Source organism: Paramisgurnus dabryanus, chromosome 4, assembly GCF_030506205.2.
Source record: "Paramisgurnus dabryanus chromosome 4, PD_genome_1.1, whole genome shotgun sequence".
In the NCBI taxonomy this organism is placed as follows: domain Eukaryota; kingdom Metazoa; phylum Chordata; class Actinopteri; order Cypriniformes; family Cobitidae; genus Paramisgurnus; species Paramisgurnus dabryanus.
Window position 1 is genome coordinate 7,476,882 of NC_133340.1, and position 15,975 is coordinate 7,492,856.

The 15,975-nt window shown below is 40.9% G+C and overlaps 1 long non-coding RNA gene across 1 annotated transcript; it reads right to left on the reverse strand.

Moving 5' to 3' along the window:
- Nucleotides 1-3,310: 3,310 nt before the first annotated feature.
- LOC135786065 (uncharacterized) lies at nucleotides 3,311-9,994 on the reverse strand. Its single transcript, XR_010546810.2, has 2 exons — nucleotides 4,218-9,994; nucleotides 3,311-4,107 (listed from the first exon to the last, which is right to left on the reverse strand). It is a non-coding gene; the product is annotated as an uncharacterized lncRNA (long non-coding RNA).
- Between the last annotated feature and the right edge of the window lie 5,981 nt (nucleotides 9,995-15,975).

Consider the following 15,975-nt stretch of genomic DNA (forward strand, 5'->3'; position numbering starts at 1 on the left):
GATATACCGGTATACCAGCTAATAAATGTTGTCCTAATTTGGGTGGTCAGACTGCATTTGAAATTCAATCTGCATCTAATTTAGCTAAACCAAGTAAATTTGCTCGAATTAAAGTCAGTTTAGGAAGTCAAGTTTAATCATATAAAATTTGTTTTACCAGCAACAAAATTGTGGCCTGCGAAAATGCTGAGTGGCTAGTAACTTTGGAAAACTTTGGCTGGTGAGCAAAAAAGTTAATGTCAAGCCCATGTATAAATGCATGTTTTTACAGTCATTTAAATAATCGTGTTAAATAATCGAGATTAAGATTTTTATCAAAACAATCAGGATTATGATTTTTCCCATAATCAAGCAGCCTTACCCACATGCCTATGATATCGCTTTGTTGATCTGTCGCGTGTGCACCGTAGGTATTCACTTAGCCCTGCTGCGCGCATTAAAAGGTTTTCACGAAGGCAGATGAAGGTGAGTGCTCGCGCAGTTGACGTCTCTCCTTTTGATACGCGCTCTGGCGTGATTGCACTCACACTGCGCCTAAGTAAGCTTAGCTCTCTCATTTCCCCCTGGCACTCATCTTTCCCCGGCCTTAATTTGAGACTGGCCTTTATTTGTCCGCGATGACCACACCCCCGGCCACTACCAGAGGCCCAGCATTTATTTGAATACCGGCTTTTATTTGAGGAATTACGGTATAATGCGAAAGGCTCCGATGTTTTGAAGATAAAGGTGTAAAAGACCAATAGAGATTGATTTGGCTTAGCGAAATGAGGAAGATTGGCAAGCCTTTCAGTTCATGGGCTAAAACAACCAAACATCCAGATAACTTGCGTGTCTTTGCACAATATGACTAAGGGTCCTGTATTTTGGGGGTAAATAATTTATCCCATACGTGATCACCCACGTACCGTTTTTGACTGCTATGCTGATCTAACCAGTGGCTGATACAACGGGTTTGTTAAACTCGTGGGTAAACTTCATGTGGCGCCATAAGAACCAAGAGGCAGATGACATCCAAATCCTGTGAGAGCGATTCGAGGAATCATAAGAGGAGACTCGACCTATCGGTTCTTGCAGTTGCATTTGCGCGTGGTCACAAAAACGCAACATTTGTACTTGTATTTAAGCACCGCAGTTTAAGAACAAGTGATTTTAAGCCATTCAAACACAAACAGCATTGCTATGTGTGCCCGCTGTTTTTGTGTCAGAGGAGCACACAAGCAGCGCATTCGCTTCTCATTGAGCTTGTGATTATTTTTGCCGCTTTATTGGTCTTAAATACACATATGCTTCAAAAATCCCTTCTTTGCAAGTATCCTTATATAAACACGACCATTTAGATCTTAGGAGAAAGTAAACAGCAGAAACATTGCGCATTAAATAGCACAGTCATTCAATTTACAACTGTCACTATGGTTACAGACATCCTGTGCGAATTGTACACGAGTTTTACTCGAGTTGATCGTTTAGGGCTTCTATTCAGACATACTGTATTAATGTATTATTACTGTGACTGTAAGCTGTTGTGTGAACCCTGCATTTTTCATTTGTGTACTGAATAATATAATATAAAAAGTTGTATTTGTTCACATCAGTAAATGCATTATATAACATGAACAAACAATACAAATTATGAGTATATAAGCATTTTATTTAGCTGTTTTGCCTTAATCTGAAATGGCATGCCAAGTACAGCTATATATGCCACATGAGATTTCAATATGGAATTAATGGCAAAAAAATCTCCCCTTAAAATGCTATTGGTCTTGTGTTAGTTAAAGGAATATGACTTGGCTTGAAAAAAAATTTGTCCAAATAATTTTTTTCACTTTAATCCATTTAATGCATTTGTCACGACACTTCTTGTGTTTTTGTGTTTTTACTTTCGCCATCTTTTAGCAAGGTCTCACGCTTAAAACATGTGTATTCTGCAACCAAGCCGTTTTATCTGCAACCTCCGTTCCACAGGATTTACAGTAAACACTACTGTACTACTGTCCATCAAGCCATTTTCATAGCGGAGCCACTCGAAATCTTCAAGCCACTCTCTCCGAAAGGTTTAAAGGCGGAGTCCACAATGTTTGAAAGCCAATGTTGATATTTGAAATCACCTAAACAAACACGCCCCTACCCCAATAGAATCTGGACCTTCTGTTGATAGACCCACCCCATTATTGGCTATAAGTGTGTTTTGGTAGTCGGCCCGTCTCCTTTTCCAAAGCGTTTTTCAAACATTGTGGACTCCGCCTTTAACGTTAAGTCGCACAAATGCTCCCAAATATATTTTAACTTCGTACAGGTTATATTTCGGTCGCATGTGCACCCAAATACTCTCAATTTCAAGCCCTGTAAGTGTATTTGGCATACACATGGAAATTCTCTGGTGGAAATGTGTACGAACCCTGTGTAAAGTGGTATCACCTGTTGTCCAAAATGTATTTTTTAACCAACTGTTTTTAAAATTCTTTAACTAGTTGATTGTGCTTGTATATTATAAATTTCTAGGCGAGTGATTTTGTCCAGTGAGAATGAGGATGATGACAATTGGTCCGGCAGGCAAATCAGGCCTACACCTCCATCCAACCTCAGGTAATCACCTCCACACTGTAATTTTCTTTTACCATTTTGGTGATGATTGTTTCCTTTGGTTGGGTGGTTTGATTCACACCATTTTTGTGTGAGTTTTTTGTTTGTTGTTGTTGTACGGGATGTTTACAGTGTGGATTTTTGTACAGTGCACCGGCTCCATCCACCCTCAGGTTTGTGACACTTCCACCGCCTCCATCCACCCTGAGGTCTGTGCAGACAATTCCACTAGGGCTGCACGATGAATCGCATGCGATACCACGCGCATCATGTCAGTTATGCCGGTTCCTTAATTAGTATTAAATCGCCATCAACTGTTTTCAGATGGAGCGGCATTTTCTACACAGAGCCGTAGTTCCCTGACAAGCTGGGCCATATCGCATACATGTCGCAGGCGAAACGTCCGCAATAATTACTGCAAAATTGCCCCGATTGTCAGTGAACTACAGCTCTGTGTAGTAAATGCGCATCCATCTGAAAACAGCTGATGGCGATTTACTACTAATCAAGGAACCGTCATTACTGATGAGATGCGCATGACGCTCACATGCGATTTATTGTGCAGCCCTAACCTCCACTGCCTCCATCCACCCTCAGGTCTGTGCAGACACCTGTACCGCCTCCATCCACACTCAGGTCTGTGCAGACACTGTCGTGGAATTTTAGCCGCATCAAATAATACTCACTAAGAGTCAAAGTCAAGGATCACACAGACACACTGTCGACAGAATTTTCTTTGTCTGAATTTTATATATTCTGCAGAATAGGCTCTCACCCCCATGGTGCTAGAAGTTTAAAAACCTAAGAGCCCCGATCACAAGGTTGAAGACACATTTATAGTAAGATGCTGAAACACGTACAATCATCCGTTTCTACGTCATTTAGAAGATAGCCTTCAGTTGTCAGTGATTAAGAGCAAAAACCGTTAAACATTATCATAAAGGACAGTACATGCTGGTACATGATGTTTAAGTCCTTCCTTGGACATTGTACTTGCTGAAAAGACAGAAAGAGCATAATTCTGTACGTTAGCAGAAAAACATGATCTCCATATGAATCACAATTTGTGAGCTTCAGATTGTTATTAAAAAATGAAAAATAGGATGAAAAATAAAACATAATAATATGAAAATAAAAGCATAATAAAAGTCCTCCACTACACTCCTCCCTTTTTATGATTTATTCATAACTTCATTTACTGTCATCGTTACGTAGCTCTGGTTATTACCCTTAACCATAGTGTACATATAGTTCTGTGCAGTTGCAAAAGTAAAAATGCACACACACATAGTATGATCATGAATCTCATTTTTGAAAGAAGAAAAATAGTTCGTTTTCTTGAAGAAATTGAGCACAGTTAGAGTTGGGGTCGTGAGCCCTTGATGATTCCGGATTGAGCACAGTTAGAGTTGGGGTCGTGAGCCCTGAGCACAGTTAGAGTTGGGGTCGTGAGCCCTTGTTGATTAATTTCCTTTGTAGGTTCGGGTTTGGTAGGACCACACGGTGCAGTCGTGCCAAGCTATCCTGCTTTCTTGTTTGAATGAAATTATCTTAGTGTCTAAATTAATGTGGGGTCTCAAAGCTGGTGTTGTAATTACAGTTATTAAGCTGCAAGCGTCGTGTCGATTACCCACATTAAAGATGTCGTGTGCGTGTGTCCAAACCAAACCCAGAATACTGGAGTCGTCCTCCAATACTTTGTGAGCTCTTGCAGTTCTCTCGTGTCGTTCTTCGAAATAAACTTGCAGTATACAGGTATCTGTGGTTCCCACCAATACGAAAAAGTGGTCCGTAGCAGTCGACTAGCCGTCCTCCCTTTGGTTTACACCTTGCAGTCCCGGACCAACCCTCCGGCAATGGGCAACGTGCACCCAGGTGGCACGCTCCGTGACCTTCACAGCGGTGTGAGTCGTCAGCAGAACCTGAAATGGCCCCTCCCACCGTCTGGCTTTCCAGGATTTCCTCCTGAGGTTCTTTACCACCATGTAATCCCCTGGTTTGATGTTGTGTAATGGTTCTTCTACTGGACGGGGTAGGGCTGATTTAACCTGCTTTGGAGATATTTTGAAATACAGAGGACATAGAAATACAATATTGCAACATGTCATTTTCATTTTGAAGAGTATCGCATGTCACCGTGGTCCCCATGTGTCAACCTAGCAAAATGGGAATAAAAATGTTTAGGTAAGCAAGGTTTTTGATTTGGACCCATCCAAATCCCTTCAGGAGTTTTGGTTGCTCCACACGATTTCCATAGAGCTATTTCTGTTGGAAGAGAAAATGTTTGCATGCTTATTAGTAACTCCTGTGGTGTTTCAGCTTCCTTTTCCTGGGAAATCTGTGTAAGAGAAACGTTTTTGTTAGTAGTCATGAGAGATGCTTCCGCATCCGTGCGTGCATTTCCTCTGGAGATCACGTCCTGTTCCTTGGTGTGTGCTTTGCATTTGCACACAGCTATTTGAGAAAGGAGTAAAATTTGTTATAGGAGAGAAACTGTCAGTAAAATCAGCAGTCAATGTAAATGGTTATAGATTGATTAGTAGCAAGTTGACAAGCTTGTGTTAGTGCATGCAATTCAGCCACCTTTGCAGATTTCTGAGGTGGTAAGCATCCGGATTTCACTACTTCAAAGTCAGACACAACTGCCCACCCCATCCTATCTATGCCTCTGTCATCTCTGGAAGAGGAACCATCCACATAATATGTGAGGGTGCATTTAGGTATGGGTGTGTCAGCAAGGTCAGGCCTTGGTGTGCATACTTCCCGTAGGGCAGACAAACAACAATGTGGTGTACCTTCATCAGGTGTAGGTAACAATGTCGCCGGGTTTAGCACTGTACATCTTTCAACTGTGACATTAGACATCTGAAACAATGCACAGGAATAACGCAGCCATCTTGCTGCAGACAAGTGAGATGTGCGCTGTTCAAGCCCTGAGACATCCTGGTAGGCCCCTGGCCACCGCATCAAGGCGTCCTGAAAAATATGCAACTGGTCTCAACTTGTCACCATGTTCTTGTAACAAAACAGATGTCATACAGCCATTTCTTTCATCCACAGTTTGAACAAAAGGCTTTTTCGGGTCTGGCAAACCTAAAGTGGGTGCCTGCTGTAGTGTCTGTTTTAGTTCCACAAATGCCTTTTCAGCCTTCTCTGTCCATTCTACCTTCTCTGATGGTGCCAAAGGTTTCTCATAAATCATATCATGCAATGGTTGTTGCATCTCAGAATAGTTAGCAATAAAAGTCCTGCAATAAGATGTCATACCCAAGAATGACATCACCTGTTTCTTTGTAATGGGTTTTGGTATGTTAGCTATTGCCTCTATTCTCTTTGGAGAGAGAGACTTACCCATAGGTGTAATTTCGTGTCCTAGAAAGGTTACTTTCTGGACAGAGCACTGTACCTTTTTGGGGTTGACCTTATGACCTTCCTTAGCTAGATGAGTAAGCAGCCGTATGGTGTTGTCTGTGTACGATTGCTGAGTCGGTGCTGGCACCAAGAGGTCATCCACGTACTGCAATAAAGCAACATCATCATCCAACACAAGTTTCTGTAATGAACAATGCAATGCAGAGTTTGTAAATAGTGCGGCTCTCGCTATACCCCTTAAATGTAAAATCAAACCAAAACTGGCTATCAGAATGGACAGGAACTCTGAAAAATGCACTTGAAATATCCACTACACTGAAAACCACTGGCCATCAGCTGGTATCTGTGAGAGAATTGTGTAAGGGTTTGGCACGTGAGGTGCTCTTGCTTGTACCACAGCATTCCCTGCTTGGAGATCTTGAACAAACCTCCACTCTGTGGGCTGACCTGCATCCCTGACCTTTTGTACAGGAAAAATGGGTGTTCTCACAGGTGAGTGTGGGCAGGGAATAATTATCCCAATAATGCCTAAAATACTGGCCTTATCCCCTCAAGCGCCTCCCTTTTCAGAGGATATTGGGGTTTACATGGTCTATAATCACTCTTTGGGGTGATAGTTACTGGTTCACACCCTTTAATCAAGCCCACATCATACTTGTCTTTAGCCCACAGGTAATCAGGTACATTGTCAATAACTTTTTGCGGTAAATCAATACTAGCACACGTCATGTGTACTGACAAACTGTTTTGTGAGTTGAAATCTGCAGAAACAGCTTTCTGTATTACAACTCTCTCTCTCTCAGCCATGAAAAAGCAGCATAATCTCTTCTGTGTGCTGATAACTGCTCTGAGAACTGTATGCTATCTGCCAATGGTTCCCAATCAACAGCCTCGCTGCAGGCCTTTGCAAATTCACCTGCATTTCTAACGGCTGACTAGTATTTTTTGCAATGGAGATGTGGGGTACTGAATTGTCAAAATCAAAAATTTGTTCCTGCTTTCCTGTCAACTGAACGAGTGCCACACACCATGAGTCATTCCAGCATATATGGGTTAAAGTCAAAACCCTCTGTCTTTACAGAAAACCATCTCTCTTGCCACTCTCTTTCTGTTATGTCAACAACATGAGCTTGTGCAATGCATGTTTTCAGCTGGAATGACCTCGCTGGCTTGTGGCAATCTTATCTTCCCTTCAGCATGCAACTCTTCATTCAGAAAGGCCCATTCATACACATATACAGACAGAGACATACACATAGATGACATTCTGGGATCCCAACAAGAAATATTCAGGCCTTGGTTGTTACATAAGATGCTAGCATTAATTTTACACATCAAATCCCTCCCCATGAGGTTTACCGGACACGCGTCAGATAAAAGGAACATATGCATAAACTTGTTACCGTCATGCATACAACAGAGTGGAGCAGTAAATTCTTCCCTCACTATATGCCCCGTAGCACTCATAGATGAGTTAAACTGCCCACTCAAGGTGACAAATGGGAATTCATCTTTGCGTATGACAGAGTTAGTCGCACCAGAGTCCACCATAAATAACATAGCCTGTCCCTCAACCATTATTTCTTCGAGAGGCAGTTTAGAGTATGCCTCTCGTTCAACATCAAGCAAAGCAAGTTCTTCATTGCATAGAGCATTTCTTTCCCTTTCACACACATCAGAAAAAACAGAATTAGCAAGCAGATAATATGGCATTTGAACCGCAGAAAAAACAAGATTGGACTTACCCGCCTCCGTACGATGCTCCCCTTCCCCCTCCTGGCTTCAGTCGCCCCTTTTCTTTACACACCGGCAGGTTTCCCGCGCTCCCCTGGGATTCCGGTGTCCCTTTAGTTTTCAGGAAATGGGAACATTGGTTTTTCAAATGTCCTTTCTGTCCGCAATACCAGCAAACATTTTCTTTCGGATCTCCTCTCCTCTTCTCTCATTCTCTCTGCTGCCCGTTCTCTCGGGAGCGTTGTCCTTGCGAAGAGAAATTGCGTTGTTATGTTGTGGCTGTGCCCATTCTCCTATCTTGGCAAAAGCTGAAGATAGCTGTTTCTCTGGTGAACGGCTTCTCTGCTGTTTCCTTAGGCCTTGCCTCCCGTTCCGTCTTTATCTGAACATCATCTTTGTCCTCTTCAAAAGTGCTGTCAAGGATGTGGATGATTTCTGATTCTGGTCCACGTGGCAGTTCTTGCATCGGCGGTGGCGGGGGTGCAGAAAGTGGTGCTTGTCGTGCTGGCTGTTGTATCTGTGCGGCTTGTTGAGCTGGTTGTTGTATCTGTGCGATTTGTTGAGCAGGTGGTGGTGGAGGGCGACGTTGTGGAGGGGGTTGGAGGTCATCGTCCAGAAGCGGTACCCTTGTGAATTGGAAATGTACCCCAGGTGGGGTACGTGCAGGTGCATAGGGAGGAGGGAAAAAAAAGAAAGTTAGGTTCATCATGTAATGAATCTGATGTAGGAAAAACATTTGCTTAATGTTTAGCTCTGACTTAGTCTGAGTCAGTTCGTCCTTGGTCTTTATCTTACTCTGTGCTCTCATTTCTCTGCCATCCGCAATGATTTTTCCCTTAATAAAATGAGTGCTTTTACACTCAGTGTTCCTTTAGGAGGAAAATCATACCTTTTCTCCCAGATTTTACGCTTTCCAACGCCCCCGTGCCCTTTGATTTGATCACTCGAGCATACACGCCATTTTCCAGATCCATTGACTTTGTACTCCCTTTCGAATTACCCTGACCCATGGTCACGAACGAAATAACGCTTACCATATTATCTATTCAGATGCCACCACAACGGTTCTTTTCCAGATTCCAGTCAGCCTTGACTTCAGAACTGGTTGAGACTCTCCCTTCCCTTAGGCCTGGGGTACGGAGCCCGAGACCTCTTGTCTCAGGGGTGATCAGTCAGTATCTCCCAAACCTGGAGTCTACAGCTGTGGAATCCGCATCCTCGTCGCCATTATTGTCGTGGAATTTTAGCCGCATCAAATAATACTCACTAAGAGTCAAAGTCAAGGATCACACAGACACACTGTCGACAGAATTTTCTTTGTCTGAATTTTATATATTCTGCAGAATAGGCTCTCACCCCCATGGTGCTAGAAGTTTAAAAACCTAAGAGCCCCGATCACAAGGTTGAAGACACATTTATAGTAAGATGCTGAAACACGTACAATCATCCGTTTCTACGTCATTTAGAAGATAGCCTTCAGTTGTCAGTGATTAAGAGCAAAAACCGTTAAACATAATCATAAAGGACAGTACATGCTGGTACATGATGTTTAAGTCCTTCCTTGGACATTGTACTTGCTGAAAAGACAGAAAGAGCATAATTCTGTACGTTAGCAGAAAAACATTATCTCCATATGAATCACAATTTGTGAGCTTCAGATTGTTATTAAAAAATGAAAAATAGGATGAAAAATAAAACATAATAATATGAAAATAAAAGCATAATAAAAGTCCTCCACTACACACCTGCACCGCCTCCATCCACCCTCAGGTCTTCACCACCATCTACTAGGCCGACAGTTCCACCACCTCTGGGTAACCTTAGAAGGCCCAATGTTTCAACCTACCACCACGTCACCAGAAACCCCTCGAAGACAAATCAGGGACAACATGTTTGTTCGCATCTTAACATTGCTTGAGGAGATGAAAGAGACACAAAGAATCCAGGGGACCGTCTCTTCTACCCCACAGGGCCTCCCCCTAAAGACAGTTAGGGATGTGGAAATCATGGAGGAAAAACTGGCAAACCCAAACTTCATGTCTGAACTGGTATGTATGTTAAGTCTAGGGTAGTGCAACTCAATTAAATTGTTATTGGGGGGCTTTTTTAGTGAATTTGATCTGAAACTCCCCAGGTGTGCTCACACTAGGGGTGGAACAGACACATAAGTCACGGTTCGGTTCATACCTTGGCTCTGACATCTCGGTTCGGTACTAGTTTGGTACAATGGAGGGAAAAGCAATAAAAAAGAAAAGCATTTTATTTTTAGTTGCATTTTTTTTTTTTTGCATACCACCAAAGTAAAATAAATGTCTTAAACCTTGTATTTTTAATTTAATTTTAAGAAAATGTTAAGTTTTATTAATAAAGGCACAGAACCAGTTTATTTGTAGTGACAATATTTTAATATAATTAGTTTATTAATTAAATTAATAAAAAGACAAAAATATATTTCGTGGTTGTTTAGATATGTTTGGTAATCAGACCTGCAAACTTATCGCTTTTCGGCGACAATCGCTGTTTTCTTGGTCAATTGGGTCATTCACGTGAATCGCGTTGAACCGGAGTTTTTTTTTTTTTGGGAGGTGAGGGGGGTTGGGAGGCTGCCCTTCAACTGCATGCCATGCGGGCTAGAATTGCCAAACATTCACCACGTTTACATGCACACCAAAAATGCGATTATTTCCAATAATGCGAGTAAGGTCTTAATCGCAGTAAGATGTTTACATGACTGGAGCTAACCTCTTCACTCCGGTTTACATGCAGTTTTTATTTTCGGATTATTCACACAAAGTTCAATGCAGAGCACAAATGATGAACTCACATATATGGTCCACTGTTTTAATTTACTTACGTTAAATGACAAACACGTTGTTATAGATGTATTTCATTATCCGGTGCCGTGATGAAGATATAAATATGACAGTGCCTGTAAAGGGCGTTCACATGATATAAAAATATAGTTTTAAAAATCTTTTATATTAAAGATAATAGCAGAGCTCACACAACAACTATAACGATAGCGATTTTGGCACATGATGAACGATAAACCATTGACAGCCAATCAAATCTATTTGAACTTGAAGTGCACGCGCACTTAAAATGCAGCAGAAAGCTCTTTCATTGCTGAGGTTTATAACATAAAATTACCTCAGGTATCCAGCGCTGATGCTGTGAAATTTTTCTACCACACTGATTACGCCAAAAGGTATGATATTATTACACAAACTACTACATTCATTCAGTTGAGGACATCTGCTGGTTTCCCGCTGTGTAAATGCAACAAGAACAGCATATGTAACTTACATATTCAGTGACATGTAAACAATTGCAAAAAAAGTTTTTATTACAAGAAATATCCAATATTAGGTAATGCCGCGCTCGTTTTATCGAATTAGCATGAAGTTATCATTATGATGTGGTCACTAATATATTTATCGTTATAATTATCGTTATAATGTCATTTAAAGGTTTTATACACTGCTGTCGTGTTATTTGAGCTGTTTCTGAATGAAGGCAGACTGCTGACAGCGAGTCGTGTTGGCAGAGTTCATGTAAAACTTCCTAATGTCAAGATTAAAACGAATTTGTGCTTAACTCTTTCCCCGCCATTGACGAGATTTCTCGTCAATTAAGAGAAAACGCTTCCCCGCCAATGACGAGATATTCCGTCTTTCCGCAATACCGCTATTATCCACCAGGTGGCGCCCTTCCGCAACTTTTTAAAACCGGAAGTATTGCCCTATGACAAGCTGCTGCATGTCCGTGTCTGTTTTAAAGATCGCTCTGAATCGGATCTCTATGAAAAGTCCGTCATAAAAATGGAATTATTTCTGCTTTTTGCTCAAAATATGGTGTTTTTGCAAAAACCTACCCATATTCAAAAGCTGATTGCAAAAGAACCACTAAAGGTAGGATGAAACGGTTTTTTTTGTTTGAAAGCAGAGGGTCTGTTCTTTCATTTGGTATATTGTATGTTTATATATTTAAAGAAGAACATTTTCTGGAAGGCATTAAACTTTGGTGAAAATCATGAAAAACGCTGGCGCTGGCTGGCAACTTTTTTTAAAAACGCTGGCGGTGAAAGAGTTAAGGTGCGTGACTAAAACACACGTGCACTTAATTAGTGCGGTATAAATGCGATTAAAGCGTTTACATGGACGCATACTGCGATTATAAACGGCGTACGCCACCTCTTTTAATGCGACTTTACTTATTGCGATTATGAGCTTAATCGCATTATTTTTATCGAATTATTGCGTTTACATGAGGTAAAGTATAATCGCAGTATTGACAAAATCCCATTATAATCGCATTATTAGGGTGCATGTAAACGCGGTCATTATTGGATAATTCTTATAATTGACATTTCTCTGGGCCAATCGGAATCTTAGCACCTGCTTTTCTCTGGGCCAATCGGAATCTTAGCACTTCCTCCAGAATCCTGAAGAGTCTGATGGGCACTTTTAATGTGAAGGAACCATCTTATTCGAGGTAAGTCAACTTTTTTACCGCTTATATTGTATTTTTAGGAACGAGCCAACATCGGGTAGTACAAATAGACCTTGCATTAAGTTTGCCTATGCTTCGAGCAAAATGACTAATGTAAGCTAATTTACCATGACGAGTGGAAGTTGTAGCTAGCTAGGCTTATCGTTACCCGGGTGCTCTGCCCTGAGTTCAGAGATATACGGCTTTTACTCGAATTATGAGCTAACGTTACCCTGAATAACTAATTCATTATGGTGGCTGTGGTGCGCGCTTGCACAGGCAGTCATTCGTCATGTGGGTAAATGTGACTGTTTACACAACAGCTGATGCGAGAGTAACGTTAAAGGAAAACACTGTTTTTCAATATTTTACTATGTGCTTATCTCAACTTAGACTAATTAATACATACCTATCTTTTTTTAATGCATGCATTTAATCTTTGTGAATGTGTTAGGATTTAGCCTAGCCCCATTCATTCCTGGGGCCTGTTGCACAAAAGTAGAATTAAGACTTAGACTTAGAGCTGAGCTCAATGAAGCCAAAACAAGTGCGTCCACGCTTAATTGGTTGCACAAAGAGCAAGCCAGGATGATCAGACACGGATTCATCAAGCCAGGTGAAACCAATCCTGGATAGGTGCGCGCTCACGGCTCACTCAACAAGACCCCGCCACCGATCACAGATTCACCATGGCAACTAGCGGCGTTCTTTTCCCCGTCAGAGGCACAAATCCATACGAGGAGGTAAAAGACATAATTAAAAAAGAAAGGCAACACCGCAACAGTGGTAAAGCAGAGAGAAAAAGCGTGGCAAAGTATTGCAGACCGCCTGAATGCGTAAGTAGTGCACAATTACACACTCACCGCTCCGCTGAAACATCACAATTACAATTAAAAGATTTAATTCACATCTCCAAAAACGCAATGGTACTCTGATTATAAAACAGTTCATTTTTTTATTGAAATGGACTGCAAATGAGTTAAATTGTGTAAAGTAACTCCATCACACTGGATAAGGCTTCAATAAATTATTATGAAAGCCTTACATTATTACTACGCTCATTATGTACTCTGCTTCTTATGTTGTCCACCGGTTTTTTATTTCTTTTTCTTTTTTTCTGCTTTTATTAAAGCTGCTTTGAAACAATGAAACAATCGTGAAAAGCGCTTTATAAATAAAATTGAATTGAATAAATAGATGAGCTATTAATAATAATCAATTTAATTTATAAAGCGCCTTTCAAAGGACGCAAGGTCACTTGCTCATTGCACTGCAAAAAAATGACTTTCTTCGTGTTTTTGTCTTGTTTTCAGTACAAATATCAAAAAATTCTTAAATTAAGATGTATTCAAAGGTTTATTGAAATATAATTTTTCATAAACACTTAATTTAAAACATTTTTTTTATTCCATTGGCTGAGATTTTTGCTTATTTTCCTAGGTCATTTTGCTCCTCAAGAAAATGCATCTTAATTGAAGAATTTTTTGATATTTTTACTGAAAACAAGACAACAATACAAAGTAAGTCATTTTTTGCAGTGTGACTCCATTGAATGTTCTTGTGTGTTAAAGAAAGTCTCTCTTTTTGTGTGTGGTGTTGTGTGATGTAGATTAAATATGACCGGGCCAAAACGGACATGGCAGCAGGTCAAAATCAAAATCTGCAGAATGGTAAGGGCCCTGACTAATACTTAATAATGCACAAGCATAGATTGTACCCAGAAGGTGCCTGCTCACACATTGTCTGTACTGTTTTAGCAGTGAAAAAGAATACCCAGAGACAAGGCACGGGTGGTGGGTCACCAAAAGCTGACCTCACCCCAGCAGAGGCCAGCTTTGGAGCTAAATAAAGGCAGGTCTGTTGGAGGGGATCCCTGGGGGAAAAGAGACAAGCATAGGTCCCTCACAAGATGCCACCCGCTTCATACAAGGTATGTTCTTCCATCTCTACATGGGACACAATCACATTCATATTGAATCTATTTGGACTGTCTGACTTTGGTTTGCCTATTGCCTTGTAGTGTCTGGCAGCACTATATTACTGTTAAAGCCACCAGCACGAGCACCTGACGATGCTGATCCAGTGAGTACTCCATCAAAGGCATACTGTAGGCCTGGCATGTCTTGTCTACTAGCTTCAATATGAATCCGATTAAATGTGATGGGGTCAAGGCCCCATTTCATCAGCCCATAACGGCGATGATGATGAGGAGACCATCTCGCTGGATTCCAAAAGGCATAAGATATCATGTCAAACTTGTGAAAGTACTATACAAAGGAGTCATCATTGGGAGCCATCACAAAATCTCATTTCTTTTACAGGACCCAGAGTCATTGGAGCACTGGACTGCACAAACATAAGGATAAAAGCCCCCTCAGGTGCCCATGAGGCAGATTTTGTAAGTATGAAATCTTTTTACAGCATTAATGTTCAGGTGAACATAACTTTTTGATCTTTTCCATTGAACACTGGCAAAATGGCCTGGCTCAGTCCATGACTCCAGAATCTTTTGGACCTCTGAAATCTATCAGCGCTTATCACAAGGTGAGCCACACAACCCATATATAACCACTTTTTACATAATGGCTGTGTCAACAATATCACTGTGTTTTATTAGTAATGATGAGATTTTATGTTGACAGGTGAATTCTCTGGTGTATTGCTGGTAGACAGGGGGTAAGGCTGCCAGCCGTTTTTCCTGACACCTTTCACAGACCCCCAGGAAGCACAGCAGGCCTACAACTATGCCCATGCTAGGGCCAGAGTTGAAATGACCTTTGGCCTCCTGAAGGCACGCTCTCACTGCCTTCACAAATTAAGGGTCAGCCCTGTGAGGGCATGTGACATTACTGTGGCTTGTGCTGTCCTCCACAATGTGGCCTGCCTGAGGAAGGAGAGGGCCCCCAGAGTGCCGCCAGCCATGGACTGGGACAATCTGGAAATCTTTCCTGATGACAACAGTGGTCGGCTGCTGAGGGACCAATATGTGTTGAATTATTTTAGTTAGTATGTGTGCTTTCAATTTGTTTTGTTTTTTATTGATTTGGCCTCTTTTGATGTTTGTACTGTGTATTGTGTGTATACTGTTTGTAATACAAGCTTGCAGGGAGGCTACTGCATCCATTAATTGTCTTGTTTTCAGTTGTCTGAAATTGTCTGTTCAGTTAATGTGTATGAATTTGTCCTGCATTTATTTCAGTGTGCAGACTTGCAGGGCGTGTTATATACAGACCTTTGGTTGTATAATATGCTTTGATTCTGTGCTTTCCATCTTGTAGAGTCACTGTGTGACTTCAGTTTCGAAAGGAGCTGATGGTTTACCTGCTTTGTTTTTTCCTTATTCAATAAAGAAACATAATGTTACACTTTGTGCTTTTATATTTATATGAAATGTGTATTTTATACGACAGAGCATAAGGGCCACACCGAGGAAAGGAGAAAGTCATACATTTGAGGCTTGTTCTTTCTGTGGAAAGATGCATATTGTTTTTACAGACCTGATACTTATAACAATTTGATTAAGTATTTCCTTGTTTCTGAAACCATACTGAAGTACAATTCCACGAAATGCCCCACAACTGTTATTGTAACAACTGTCCTCCTCTAAAACAAGTTACAATATTACGACTTCATTCTCTGTCTTTTTTCTCTGTGGCCCTAATGTTCTATCATTTTATATACAGCCTTATAGTCTTTAGGAAACTGTAAATTATCTAATGATAGCAACATCATCTAAAAATCATAATTTATCCAAAATTATCAAAATTAATGATCACAAACATTTAATAAAATTAC